The sequence below is a fragment of the Grammomys surdaster genome, unplaced genomic scaffold (assembly GCF_004785775.1).
Source record: "Grammomys surdaster isolate TR1022 unplaced genomic scaffold, NIH_TR_1.0 241, whole genome shotgun sequence".
Taxonomy (NCBI): Eukaryota; Metazoa; Chordata; class Mammalia; order Rodentia; family Muridae; genus Grammomys; species Grammomys surdaster.
This window is the reverse complement of record NW_021604686.1, coordinates 333,169-346,895: the sequence shown is the minus strand read 5'-3', so window position 1 is coordinate 346,895 and position 13,727 is coordinate 333,169. Positions and strand designations below refer to the sequence as shown.

General features: G+C 37.9%; 1 pseudogene; it reads right to left on the bottom strand.

The window, feature by feature from the left end:
• Nucleotides 1-347: 347 nt before the first annotated feature.
• Nucleotides 348-8,994, bottom strand: LOC114626894 (annotated as a pseudogene).
• Between the last annotated feature and the right edge of the window lie 4,733 nt (nt 8,995-13,727).

Here is a 13,727-nt window from a genome sequence, read left to right as displayed (position 1 = left end):
TATATGTATGTATGTACATGTGTATGTATGTATGTATGTATAAAATTGTTTTAATTGTATGAATTATAACCCATGAGATTATGTGGTAAATGATCTTGCCACAGAAGAGAATTAAAGAATGATGGTAAGTTCATCGATTTTTATCATATTTATTTGTTTGTTTGTTTATCTGTGTCCACATGTGCCATAGTGTGTTTGTGGGGAGATCAGAGAACAGGTCACAGGAGTTGATTCTCTCATCACATGGGTCCTGGCGATCGAATAGGTCATTGGGCTTGGCAGCATGTGCTTTGATTCACTGAGCTGTCTTACCAGCCACTATGATGGAGCTGCTTTAAAAACCAACTTTAGGTTTTCTCTTGCTTGTTGTTTGCTTCTCGTTTTCTACTCCTGCCATCTGTCACTTTTAGCCTCAGTCTTACTGCTGTTTCAGGCACTGCTGCTGCCTTGATCTGGTCTGACACCTGGGGATGTGGGGTAGGAAAACAGATGAAAGCCATCTTTCTGGGCTGGTTTAATCCAGGCCGGCCACTGATGTAGGGGTCCTAAGAATGGAAGCAAACAGGTTCTCATTCCTTACACTTTTACAACCCAGTATTTTCAGACACTTCTATATATGCCTTAAACTTCTCAAACAGAGGGCCTAGGAAGAGGGAACACAGTCTTGCCTAAGTCCCTCCTTTGGTAGATTTAAAGACAGGAGTAAGTCTCAGAAGTATGTAGACTGTGGTTAGTGTTCTGAGTATTTGATTTCTTAGAGTGCATCAGGCAGGATTTGAATATAACTTAATGCTGATGTTTATTGCTTTTATTCAAAAACATTGACTACTAGAACAAGCCTGTGTAAAATCTCCATGTAGCACTAGGTGGCACACTTTAACTTTGAGTAAAAATGTTGTGGGGCTCTGAGCCTGAGTAAAGATGCTGTTGAAATAGACAGCTGTAAAGTAATGATGTCTGAGATCCACTGACTGCATTTCAAACCTCGGTGCTCATAGTAGGATGATTAAAATAATTATGTTACTGACGTGTTTCTAAGGATTAAGTTGTTACAAATGATCAGATTTTGAGTTTTGATTGGAAGGAGCCCATTCAGCATGTTACAGAAAACATCTGTAATATAAACTGAAAAGTGTTCCAGGCAGATACAAGATGAATAGTAATATTTTTGCACGTTAACTATTAGAATAAAGAGTAAAACTAAGGTTTGAAGTTAGTGGCTTTTCCTCTGACTATGTCTTTCTGTATTAAGTGTAAGAGAACTAAGTTTGTAACGCTGATCTTCACAGGAGAAAGGAGCATTCAGTCTGAAGTTTCACCTTTAGTATTACTGCAGTCCTGGGACTGTGAGGTCATCCGTTTTGATTCTCAGAAGCTTGCTACTTTAGGAGGACTCAAGTTAGAAAACGATGTAGGAATAGTGTACTTTGTGCCCTGATGTCTATACCTGTGAGATTTCCTACAGGAGGATAAGAGAATTATCTGAAAGAGCTGAAAGTAAAGCATCTATTTAAACTTGCTCAGTTGGCCCAGAGTTAATAGTGCTACTTTTGTTTAAAACGATGTTTAGGTCATCTAAGTGATACTGTCTTTACAGTGTTCCATCACTGGGAAACCTGAGAGTAAGGGAAGAAGAGATTTGAGGACTTTGCAGATCTAGAGAGCATACTATAACAAATCCAGTGAAACTTTAACTAGTTAGGTAGATGCCTCTGGGATTTTCAGTCTGAGGCCAGAAGAGTGAGGGACATAAATAGAGACGTTAAGTAGAAGGTGGAGAGTTCTGGGGGAAGGCGTGGGTTACTATATGAGCAGAGTACGCAGATAGGGAGGATTATTATTATTATTATTAGTCGTTTTAATGTTTTAGGAGTAGTTAGTTCATTCTTCTGTGAACTGAAACTATTTTTGTCACTCACTGATTTAGCAAGCATGTTCATTCCCTTTCCCCATGTGACACATTTTCTCTACCAGATTCTTCCCATAAGCATAAAAACATGCTGTCTTTAAAATCTCGTTTTTTTTTTCTTTAAGGTCAAACTCCGAGAGATTTTGGCTTTAGTGTGTTATGTCTATTTTCCCATTCGCCATTCACTTTTGGACTTCCTTTTGTTGGGATTTTGATTGTTACTCCACCCAGTAGACTTGTTATATGTAAGATGTGGCGCTGGCATAGGTGCAGAGTGGCCGTTCTGCTGCTCGATGTAGCTGTTTGAACCCCAGACTGTAGTAGTTCTGCATGTAATTTAAAGTTTTAATTTTAGGGTTTTTAAACCTGAAAACAGACTTGATATCAGATGAACCACATTCTAAATTTCACATTGGTTTGTGTGTGCATGTTGTGGAGGCCAGAATTTGACATTGGATGTCTTCTTTTCTTTCTCTACATTGTTATTATGGTGCATGTTTGGAAATGTGCATGTTTGTGTGTGTGTGTGTGTGTGTGTGTGTGTGTGTGTGTGTAGGACAGAAGTCGACTTTGGCGTTATGCTCTTTTCACCTTGTTTATGAGATAGTGTTTCTCATTGAACCTGAAGCTCACCTGTTGACCGGGAGCCCTTGGGATCTACATGTTTCTGCTCCCAGTGCTGGAATTCTGGTGTATTTGGCATACCTAGGTTTTCTTGTGTTTGTTTTCATTTTGTAACCTGGGTTCTAGTGATCTAAATTGAGTCCCTCATATTTATAGATTTACTTTGCATGTTTATTCCCTTTATCCCATATAGCTGACAAATTTTCTCCATAGGATTCTTTCAGGGAACATAAAAATATGATATAATAGTGTCTTAAAAATTGTGCTGCTTTTTCTTGGCGTCAGTAAGCACTTTATACATTAAGCCACCACCCAAGCCTTTTCTTCTTTTAATTTAAATTTACTATGTATTTATTTGTGTGTTTTCACATGCACATATGCATGCAAGTGCCACAGCACATGTGTGGATGTCAGATGACAACTATGGAAGTTGGTGCTACTAATTTTTTTTTTTTTTTTACTATATATGTAATGGGGATTGTACTCACATCTTCAGACTTGTTGGCTGGAGTGTTTACCACTGAGCCATCTGCTTGCCCCCACCTTATCTTTTGACAGAGTTTCTTACTAAACTTGGAACTTCCTATTTTGACTCAACTGATTGGCCAGTCTCCCGCCTTCCTGTACAGGAATTATGGTTGTGTTCCACCTCACTCAGTATTTACATGGATTTCAGAGACTTGAATTCATTGTTTCATGCTTGTACAACAAGTACTTTATTCCAGTGAGCTATCTCCCAAACCCCTAAAATTATATTTTAAGTATTTGCTTTCTGAATAAGTATGAAGAAGAATTAGTAAGAAATACATGCTAAATGGTGATTGATACCTAATAGTCTCTTAAATATTCTTATTTTAATGCATCTAGACTTCCTTCCAGCGCTCCAATAGTCATGACAAAGTGAGGAGAATTGTTGCTGAAGAGGGTCGTACAGCAAGAAACCTGATAGCCTGGAGTGTTCCATTAGAAAACAAAGACAATGAAGGTATGTAGTCTACAAGGTAGCTTTTGCTTTCATGCAAATATGGAAGATTGGAGGCAAGAGGATTAGCCTTAGGAGTTCAAGACTAGCCTTGGCAATAGAACAAGGTCCTGTCTAAACAAAATGATACGAAGCAAAATGTATAAGCATATATTTAGTTTGAGAGAGTAAGTCAATTTAAACTGAATGTTCACAATGAGAATTCTTCAGCAAATTGGCATATTAAATAAAATTGATGCTATGATCTATTTTGGAGAAGGTACCATGAAGTACTTAGAAAAAGGTATATTCTTTTGTTTTAGGATGAAATGTTCTATAGATATCTGTTAAATCCATTTTGTTGATAACTTCTGTTAATTTCATTGTGTCTCTGTTTAGCTTCTGTTTCCATGATTTGTCCATTGTTGTGAGTGGGGTGTTGAAGTCTCCCACTATTATTGTGTGAGGTGCAATGTGTGCTTTGAGCTTTAGTAAAGTTTCTTTTATACATGTGGGTGCTCTTGCATTTGGAGCATAGATGTTCAGAATTGAGAGTTCACCTTGGTAGATTTTTCCTTTGATGAGTATGAAGTGTCCTTCCTTATCTTTTTTATTACTTTTGATTGAAAGCTGATTTTATTTGATATTAGAATGGCTACTCCAGCCTGTTTCTTGGGACCATTTGCTTGGAAAATTGTTTTCCAGCCTTTTACTCTGAGGTAGTATTTGTCTTTGTCACTGAGGTGCATTTCCTGTATGCAGCAAAATGCTAGGTCCTGCTTATGTATCCAGTCTGATAGTCTACATCTTTTTATTGGGGGATTGAGTCCATTGATGTTAAGAGATATTAAGGAATAGTGATTGTTGCTTCCTATTATTTTCTATGTTATTTTTATGTTTGTGTGGCTATCTTCTTTTGGGTATATTGGAAGATTACTTTCTTGCTTTTTCTAGGGTGTGGTTTCCCTCCTTGTGTTGGCATTTTCCATTTATTATCCTTTGAAGGGCTGGATTTATGGAAAGAGAGTATATTAATTTGGTTTTTGTCATGGAACATCTTGCTTTCTCCATCTATGGTAATAGAGAGTTTTGTTGGGTATAGTAGTCTGGGCTGGCATTTGTGTCTGTATAACGTCTTCCCAGGATCTTCTAGCTGTCATAGTCTCTAGTCAGAAGTCTGGTGTAATTCTGATAGGTCTGCCTTTATAGGTTACGTGACCTTTTTCCTATACTCAACAAAGCTGGAAAATCTGGATGAAATGAACAACTTTCTAGACAGATACCAGGTACCACAGTTAAATAAGGAGCAGATAAACCATCTAAACAATCACATAACCCTTAAAGAAATAGCAGCAGTCTTTAAAAGTCTCCCCACCAAGAAAAGTCCAGGACCAGATGGTTTTAGTGCAGAATTCTATCAGACCTTCATGGAAGACTTAATACCAATTCTCTTCAGACTATTCCACAAAATAGAAACAGAAGGAACACTACCCAATTCGTTCTATGAAGCCACAGTCAGGCTCATATCTAAACCTTACAAAGACCCAACAAAGAAAGAAAACTTCAGACCAATCTCCCTTATGAATATCGATGCAAAAATACTCAATAAAATTCTCCCAAACTGAATCCCAGAGCACATCAAAACAATCATCCATCATGATCAAGTAGGCTTTATCCCAGGAATGCAGGGATGGTTCAATATTCGAAAATCCATCAATGTAATCCACTATATAAAGAAACTCAAAGAAAAAAAACACATGATCATCTCACTAGATGCTGAGAAAGCATTTGACCAAATTCAATATCCTTCATGGTAAAAGTCCTGGAAAGATCAGGAATTCAAGGCCCATACCTAAACATAGTAAAAGCAATATACAGCAAGCCAGTAGCCAACATCAAACGAAATAGAGAGAAACTTGAAGCAATCCCACTAAAATCAGGCACTAGACAAGGCTGCCCACTCTCTCCCTACCTATTCAATATAGTACTGGAAGTCCTAGCCAGAGCAATTAGACAACAAAAGGAAGTCAAAGGAATACAAATAGGAAAGGAAGAAGTCAAAATTTCACTATTTACAGATGATATGATAGTATACTTAAGTGACCCTAAAACTTCCACCAGAGAACTCCTAAACCTGATAAACAACTTCAGCAAAGTGGATGGATATAAAATCAACTCAAACAAATCAGTAGCCTTCCTCTACTTGAAAAATAAACAGGCTGAGAAAGACATTAAGGAAATGACACCCTTCATAACAGTCACAAATAACATAAAGTACCTTGGTGTGACTCTAACCAAGCAAGTGAAAGATCTGTATTACAAGAACTTCAAGTCTCTGAAGAAAGAAATCGAAGAAGATCTCAGAAGATGGAAAGATCTCCCATGCTCATGGATTGGCAGGATTAATATAGTAAAAATGACCATCTTGCCAAAAGCAATCTACAGATTCAATGCAATCCCCATCAAAATTCCAACTCAATTCTTCATAGCGATAGAAAGATCAATTTGCAAATTCATTTAGAATAACAAAAAAACCAGGATAGCAAGAACTATTCTCAATAATCAAAGAACTTCTGGGGGAATCACCACCCCTGACCTCAAGCTGTACTACAGAGCAATAGTGATAAAAAAAAACTGCATGGTATTGGTACAGAGACAGGCAGGAAGATCAATGGAATAGAATTGAAGATCCAGAAATGGACCTACACACCTATGGTCACTTGATCTTTGACAAAGGAGCTAAAACCATCCAGTGGAAAAAGGACAGCATTTTCAACAAATGGTGCTGGTTCAACTGGAGGTCAGCATGTAGGAGAATGCAAATTGATCCATTCTTATCTCCTTGTACAAAGCTCAAATCCAAGTGGATAAAGGACCTTCACATAAAACCAGAAACTAATACACTGAAACTAATAGAAGAGAAGGTAGGGAAGACCCTCGAATACCTAGGCACAGGGGAAAAGTTCCTGAACAGAACACCAATAGCTTATGCTCTAAGATCAAGAATTGACAAATGGGACCTCATAAAATTCCAAAGCTTCTGTAAGGCAAAGGACACTGTCAATAGGACAAAATGGCAACCAACAGATTAGGAAAAGATCTTTACTAATCCTACATCTGATAGAGGGCTAATATCCAATATATACAAAGAACTCAAGAAATTAGACTTCAGACAACCAAATAACCCTATTAAAAATGGGGTATAAGCTAAACAAAGAATTCTCAACTGAGGAAACTCGAATGGCCAAGAAGCACCTTAAGAAATGTTCAAGATCCTTAGTCATCAGGGAAATGCAAATCAAAACAGCCCTGAGATTCCACCTCACACCAGTCAGAATGGCCAAGATCAAAAACTCAGATGATAGTAGCTGCTGGAGAGGATGTGGAGAAAGAGAAACACTCCTCCATTGTTGGTGGGATTGCAAACTGGTACACCACTCTGGAAATCAGTCTGGTGATTCCTCAGAAAATTGGACATAGTACTACCTGAGGACCCAGCTATACCACTCCTGGGCATATACCCAGCAGATGCTCTAACATATAACAAGGACACATGCTCCACTATGTTCATAACAGCCTTATTTATAATAGCCAGAAGCTGGAAAGAACCCAGATGTCCTTCAACAGAGGAATGGATACAGAAAATGTAGTACATTTACACAATGGAATATTACTCAGCTATTAAAAACAATGAATTCAAGAAATTCTTAGGTAAACAGATGGAACTAAAAAACATCATCCTGAGTGAAGTAACCCAATCACAAAAGAACACACATGGTATGCACTTACTGATAATTGGATATTAACCCAAAAGCTCGCAATATCCAAGATACATCTCACAGACCACATGAAGCTCATGAACAATGAAGACCAAAGTGTGGATACTTTGGTCCTTCTTAGAAAAGGTAACAAAATACTCATGGGAGCAAATGTGGAGACAAAGTGTGGGGCAGAAACTGAAGGAGGGGCCGTCCAGAGACTGCCCCACCTGGGTTCCATCCCTTGTGCAGTCACCAAAGTTAGATGCTGACGTGGATGTCAGGAAGTGCATGCTGACAAGAGCCTGATATAGCTGTCTCCTTAGAGGTCTGCCAGAGTCTGACATATACAGAGGCGGATGCTCACAGCTAACCATTGATCTGGTCAAGGGGTTCGCAATGGAGAAGTTAGAGAGAAGACTGAAGGAGCTGAAAGGGTTTGTGGTCCCATGGTGAGAGCAGCAATACCAACCAACCAGAGCTCCCCAGGGTCTAAACCACCAGCCTGGGAGCACATAGGGAGGGACCCATAGCCCCAGCTGTATATGTAGGGGAGGATGGCATTGTCAGGCATAGGTGGGTGAGGAAGTCCTTGGTCTAGTGAAGGCTGGACGCCCCAGTGTGGGGGAAATTGTGGGTGGGGAGGTGGGAGTGGGAGGGTGGGTGGGTGCATATCTTCACAGAAGCAGGAGGAAGGGGGATGAAATAGGGGGTTCCTGGGAGGGGGGTAATGGGGAAAGTAGATTACATCTGAAATGTAAATAAAATATCCAATAAAAAATTAAAAATGAAATTGATTTTGTACAAAAATTGTTTAAAAAGTATTATTGTTCGTTTGCTGTTTTTTTTAAATAGTTTAATGTATTTTAATAGCAAACTTAGAGGAACAGCACAGAAGACAGACAACATTAAAGACATGTACTTACATGTAGGACAACTCAGTTAGGAAAGTATAGTGACGGATGGAATCTGCTGTATGATAAAAATGCTACAAACACCTTTTCGTTGCCGTCAATAAGAAATGTGCTTATTTTAAAAAAAAAATCCAAACGCTGGCATTGTCCAGAAGTTTTTAACAGTTTTATTTATAATTGACATAAAGTTGAACTGTTGAAATGTGTTCACTGAAACGTTTTGCTTGCATTAACGCTTTACATCTTGCATTTATATTAAAAATTCACACACAAACGAACGTGGAGAAACTGCCAATACCTGATTCTGTCCCCTGAGTTTCCACTCGCAATCATATACTTAGGTACCTTTGACCCCATGGAAAAAATACCTCACATTCATAACTACTGATAACAGGAAGAAGAGGGAAAATTTTTTTCTTTGAGAATGAAATGTTTCCCCGCATAGCGTATGCGGTGTGCTAGCCAGATATCTTTTACACGTTTGGCATGGATAACACCCAGGTTAGTGTCTTCAGAAAGGCCAACCAGATAGGCCTCACTTGCCTTCTGCAAGGCTCCAATAGCTGCACTCTGGAAGCGCAGATCTCTTTTGAAGTCCTGAGCAATTTCTTGCACCAGACCTTGAAAGGGGAGCTTCCGAATCAGAAGTTCAGTGGACTTCTGATAGCGCCTGATTTCACGGAGTGCCACAGTACCAGGCCTGTAACGATTATGTTTCTTCACCCCTCCAGTAGAGGGCGCACCCTTGCGAGTGGCTTTTGTAGCCAGTTATTTCCTGGGTGCTTTACCACGGGTGGCTTTGTGGGCAGTCTGCTTTGTATGAGCCATGGTATGGACACATCCTTAATTACCCGCCTTCTCCTTCGACTGGAGCTCGGCAAGCCAGAGGCAGCACTGGTGCGATGAAGGCTGCGAACACAATTCTCATTTGCTGTTTTAAGAAGTAATGAAATTATTAAGCTATTACTCTGGTAGTTGAAATGGTGATTTATTAACTTCATAATTTTTTTCTGTGTTTATCATTTAGCCTTCTAATATAAAGAATAGTGCTCCCTTCTCCCTTTTATTTTAACATGTATATGTATTTATAAATTTAAATTTGTGTAGATTCATGACTTCTTATTTAATGGAGTATAATCTCTGACTCTCACTTGATGTTCACATTGTCTTAGGTTAGGGTGGAGATTTGACCTGTGGAGATTCTTGGTGCTCCTGTTTCCTTCAGACATCCTTTTCTCTTCCTTTGAGAACCTTACATATTAGGATGTGTCAAGCTAACTAAGAATGCGCTTGGCTGTTGTTATATCTTAGTAGTAGAATGCTGTGTTTAAAGTCTCGGTTAAGAAGAAAATTATATATAGGGCTGACGATTTCTCTCTGGAAAATTGTTTGACTAAAGCATTCTCTGGTGTTTGAGAACGTAGATTTAAAAAACAAAATGAGATTGGAAAAAACCTTCATCATTAGTTCATATTCATTGACAATGAATAAAATTATACTGTTATATAGTTTTCAGGTAGAAATTATGTACTAGGGATGCTTGAATGCATTGTGTTGTTTCATTGTATCTTATACATCATCCAAAGTTTAGCTACATGTTATTTCTTTTGATTTATGTGTCTATTTACTTTTTTATGCCTTGAAGGAAAACCTAAATGTCAAGCTGGTGGAAAGTCTAAGAGGACAATTCGAGGCACTCATAAAACTACTAAACAGGTACAACATACATAATTTTTTACTAATTTGTTTGCATTCATTTCCTGAAAATAATATCCATTTTACAAATTTAAATTTCAGGATTTGAATATTGTATATCTTACTTCTATAAAAGTTTAGCATAGCATTTTAAAATTTAAAAGTGTGGATTCTGTATTCACTATATGGCTAGTCCTAATTAATTAACATATACTAAGAATTAATATATCAGTCTTTCTGAGCTGCCTTGTCTTAAAAGGAATAAGGTGAATAGTGGTAGAGAAAGACACCTGTGCTCCTCCTTTGGCCTCCACATAGGAGCAAACACCCGAGTATGTGTGTGTAACCTCCAACAGTGTCAACAACAAGAATGATGCTACTCTATGAAGAGAAACAGAAGCTCAGAGAGGCTGTATAACTTCCCAGTAAACAACAGCCAGCCAGTATTTCCACCCATACTGCCACTTTTCAGTTTATAGCCTCAGCTTCTCTGCCATCCAGTTCATGTTTAAGGATTTATGATATTCTTTCCTTAAGTAATGATGCTTTTAGTTTGTAGAAGTCACAATTTAGTAAGTCTAAAAGTTTCCAAATAGATTCACTAAAGCTGTATAGAATCCATCCCTACATCTTATTTTAAAATTGATCAAGATAATTATGGTTAGCTTTTTTATAGTCTTTTATTTTTATACTTGTGATTTTAACTTGATATTATTAGATATGTTTATATAAGCCAAACACTTGATGTAAGGAAAATGGAGTTTATTTTTTAAAAAAATATTTATTTATGTGAGTCCACTGTCACTGTCGGTGTCTTCAGACACACCAGAAAAGAGCATTGGATCCCATTACAGATGGTTTTCAGCCACCATGTGGTTGTTGGGAATTGAACTCAGGACCTTTGGAAGAGCAGTCAGTGCTCTTAACCACTGAGCCATCTCTCCAGCCCCAGAAAATGGAGTTTAAATCATCCTATCATTGTGAGTTCACAGAAAGGCCACCTAACAGAAGCATCAATGACCATTTGTTTTATAGATGAATAAAGAATATTTTAAAAATAACTAAATATTTACAGATAGAAAGGAAACAACAATTTCTATTTAGAAGTAAGTGGAATTGAGGACACAAACTAACTAGTCAAAGCGTCTAGCAGGTGAGTTCCCATGAGGTAAAGAGGCTGGATGCCATTTGTGGTGAAAATCACATTCATGGTCTGATTTGAAAACTTAGGCCTGAACTCCAGGGCTGTGCATGATTAGACAGAAAAAGACACACCCTATCAAAGTCAGATAAGATCCCCGGTTAGAGGTGTAGCTGATTACAGCTGATGCCTAAAGTCAGTGGAGACTGCTTTCAGGAGTCACCCTCTGAAGCCTCAGTGTGCCATACTCCTTAACCAAAAATGCTGTAAGCTCTAGTGCAAGACCCCAGGAAGTAGATCTATAGTGGGGCAGATTGATGATATCCAAAGATGAGCCAAGTTAGCAAGTGAAACATATGAAACTCAAAATAAGTTTGCCAAATAAAATATCAAAGCATATGAAGAAAATGCTATAAAATAAGTCAATATCTTATACACATGAGAATTTACTCCTTAGGCAATGAAAAGTAAAAGATAAGTTATTCTAAAAAGAGTTTTCAAATAAATGAGTTTAAGGTTCAGAAGGGAAAGAGTGACTCTACAGGAAATTTGATAAGTTATGAGGTAAAGTTAACTTAATTTCAAACATTTATAGATATGTCAGTGAAATTTTGGAAAACTACAATTATTAAAATAAATGACACATTGGAAGGAGATTAGTGAAAGACCTTATGAACTGGAGGGTACTCTGAGGAGGATTTAGAGTAAGAGAGGACTGAAGACATGGGCGGGAGGGGGGGAGGGGTAAAGAAAACCTGAGATGGAGTTTCTAGTACATGTCTTCTCAGGCTTCCAAAAGGAGAAAATAAATGGTGCATAGAGAGTGGTTTTCTCTTGTGTGTTCTCAGGGGCTTTAGAACATAAACTGTAGCTGAGCAGCTTAAATAAAAGTAGATTTATACTTAGATCTGTCTCTCTTAGATCTGTCTTCAGAACATCAGGGTAAAAGAAAATGTTGGAACATTTTCAAAAGTAACACCAGAGGATTACAGGTTACTAGCAGTCTTTGTATTCACAAAAAGTCACTGGAACAGTATCTAAGAGCTATAAGGCCAGCAAACCCACAGACCTCTTCTGCTGAAGTGCTCTGCATAGTCAGATGGTTATTCCATTTCAGAAATGGATTAAAGTCTGTTTCAGATATACAAAGTGTTAACCTTTGTTTTAGTCTGTCTCGTGCTACTGTAACAAATTTCCACAAAATGTGTAATTTAAAAGCAACAGCCATTTATATGGTTTATAGTTCTGGAGGCTGAGAAATCTTAAGATGCTGAGCTCCATCTGGTGAGAATCTTTTTGCCTCCTCAGTCTGGCAGAAAGTATCATGACAATATCCTAGGAATAGTATCCTCACAAAAAGAGATCGGCTAGGTTGGTAAGATGGCTCAGTGGGTAAGAGTGCCGGCTAACAAGACAGATGAATTACTTTGATCTTGGGGACCAGCATAACGGAAGGAGAAAGCTGACTCCCACCAGTTATCCTCTGCTCCAACACTTGCACTGTGGTATGTGTGCAAGTGAGTGCATACACATGGACTCTTCCTTTAACTGCCATGAGCTTCTCAGATGAGGGTGGGGCTTCGGGACTTTCTTCCCCATCCATGCTGGAGTTTTTACTAGAAAAACCTGCCTCTTGTTTAGGGCAGAAATTTATTTTATGAATTCAAGTATGGTATAAGCTGAAAAGAATGTCTTAAAAATTCATATTGAAATATTGCTTTGTTAAAAAAATGAATGCTACAAGCCTTTTACTTGCCTTTTTAATGGTTCATTTATTTCATCAGAATACTGCAGTAGAGTATAAAATAACATCCACAACTGGAGAGAAACATTTTGATAAAAGTCCTACAAAAATAGGGCACCCACGGAAAATTGACCTAAGAGCTCGGTACTGGGCATTTCTTTTTGACAGTCTTCGCCGGGCAGTAGATGAAATCTATGTGACTTGTGAATCAGATCAGAGTGTGGTGGAATGTAAGGTAAGGTGTGCTTTGCAGCTTGTCATTCATCTAAAGTCATGTGCTTTAAAGGGTGTCCTATATCTGACTTGTTCACTTCAGTTTTTGAGTTTTACTTATATAATTTTTATTTCATTATCTATAATGAAAATTGTTCTTTTAACCCCTGCACCAAGATTGACATATGCTTTCTTGATTTTTAGCTTTTTAAATTTTTAATTTTTTTTTATTTGCTGTAGCATATCTCTTCTCATTTTCTGTGAAAGATTTAGTGGAAAACTCACTTAACTCATAGTCCTAGGGAAGGAATCAGAGGCTGTATGCACATGCACACACACACATACACACACACACACACACACACACACACACACACACACATGCGCGCATAGGTGTGCACACAGGATTTCAAAAGTTCTATCTAGGTTTTCTTTGGCTACTGTTGGTAGTTAGAGATTTTCATAATCTTTGATTTTATGTTTCATGCTTTAGTTGGGAATTGCTCCCTTTGTGCTGAAATAATTAGGATGCTCTTACTTTATTCTTGTTAGAGAAAAGAATTTGATAGCTAACCATAAACAATCCTAGGTAGGATTGGGATATCACTGAAAGGTGTGTTTTCGGATTTTTAGATAGCTTGTGTTTGTAAGAACTTTAAACAGAGTCTTGTCTTGGAAACTCACTGAACAGCCTGGTCTTTTAGTAAATACAAGCTATATACTGTTATGTTTTATTTAGTAAAATCTTAAAGTCAATGGTACATTCTC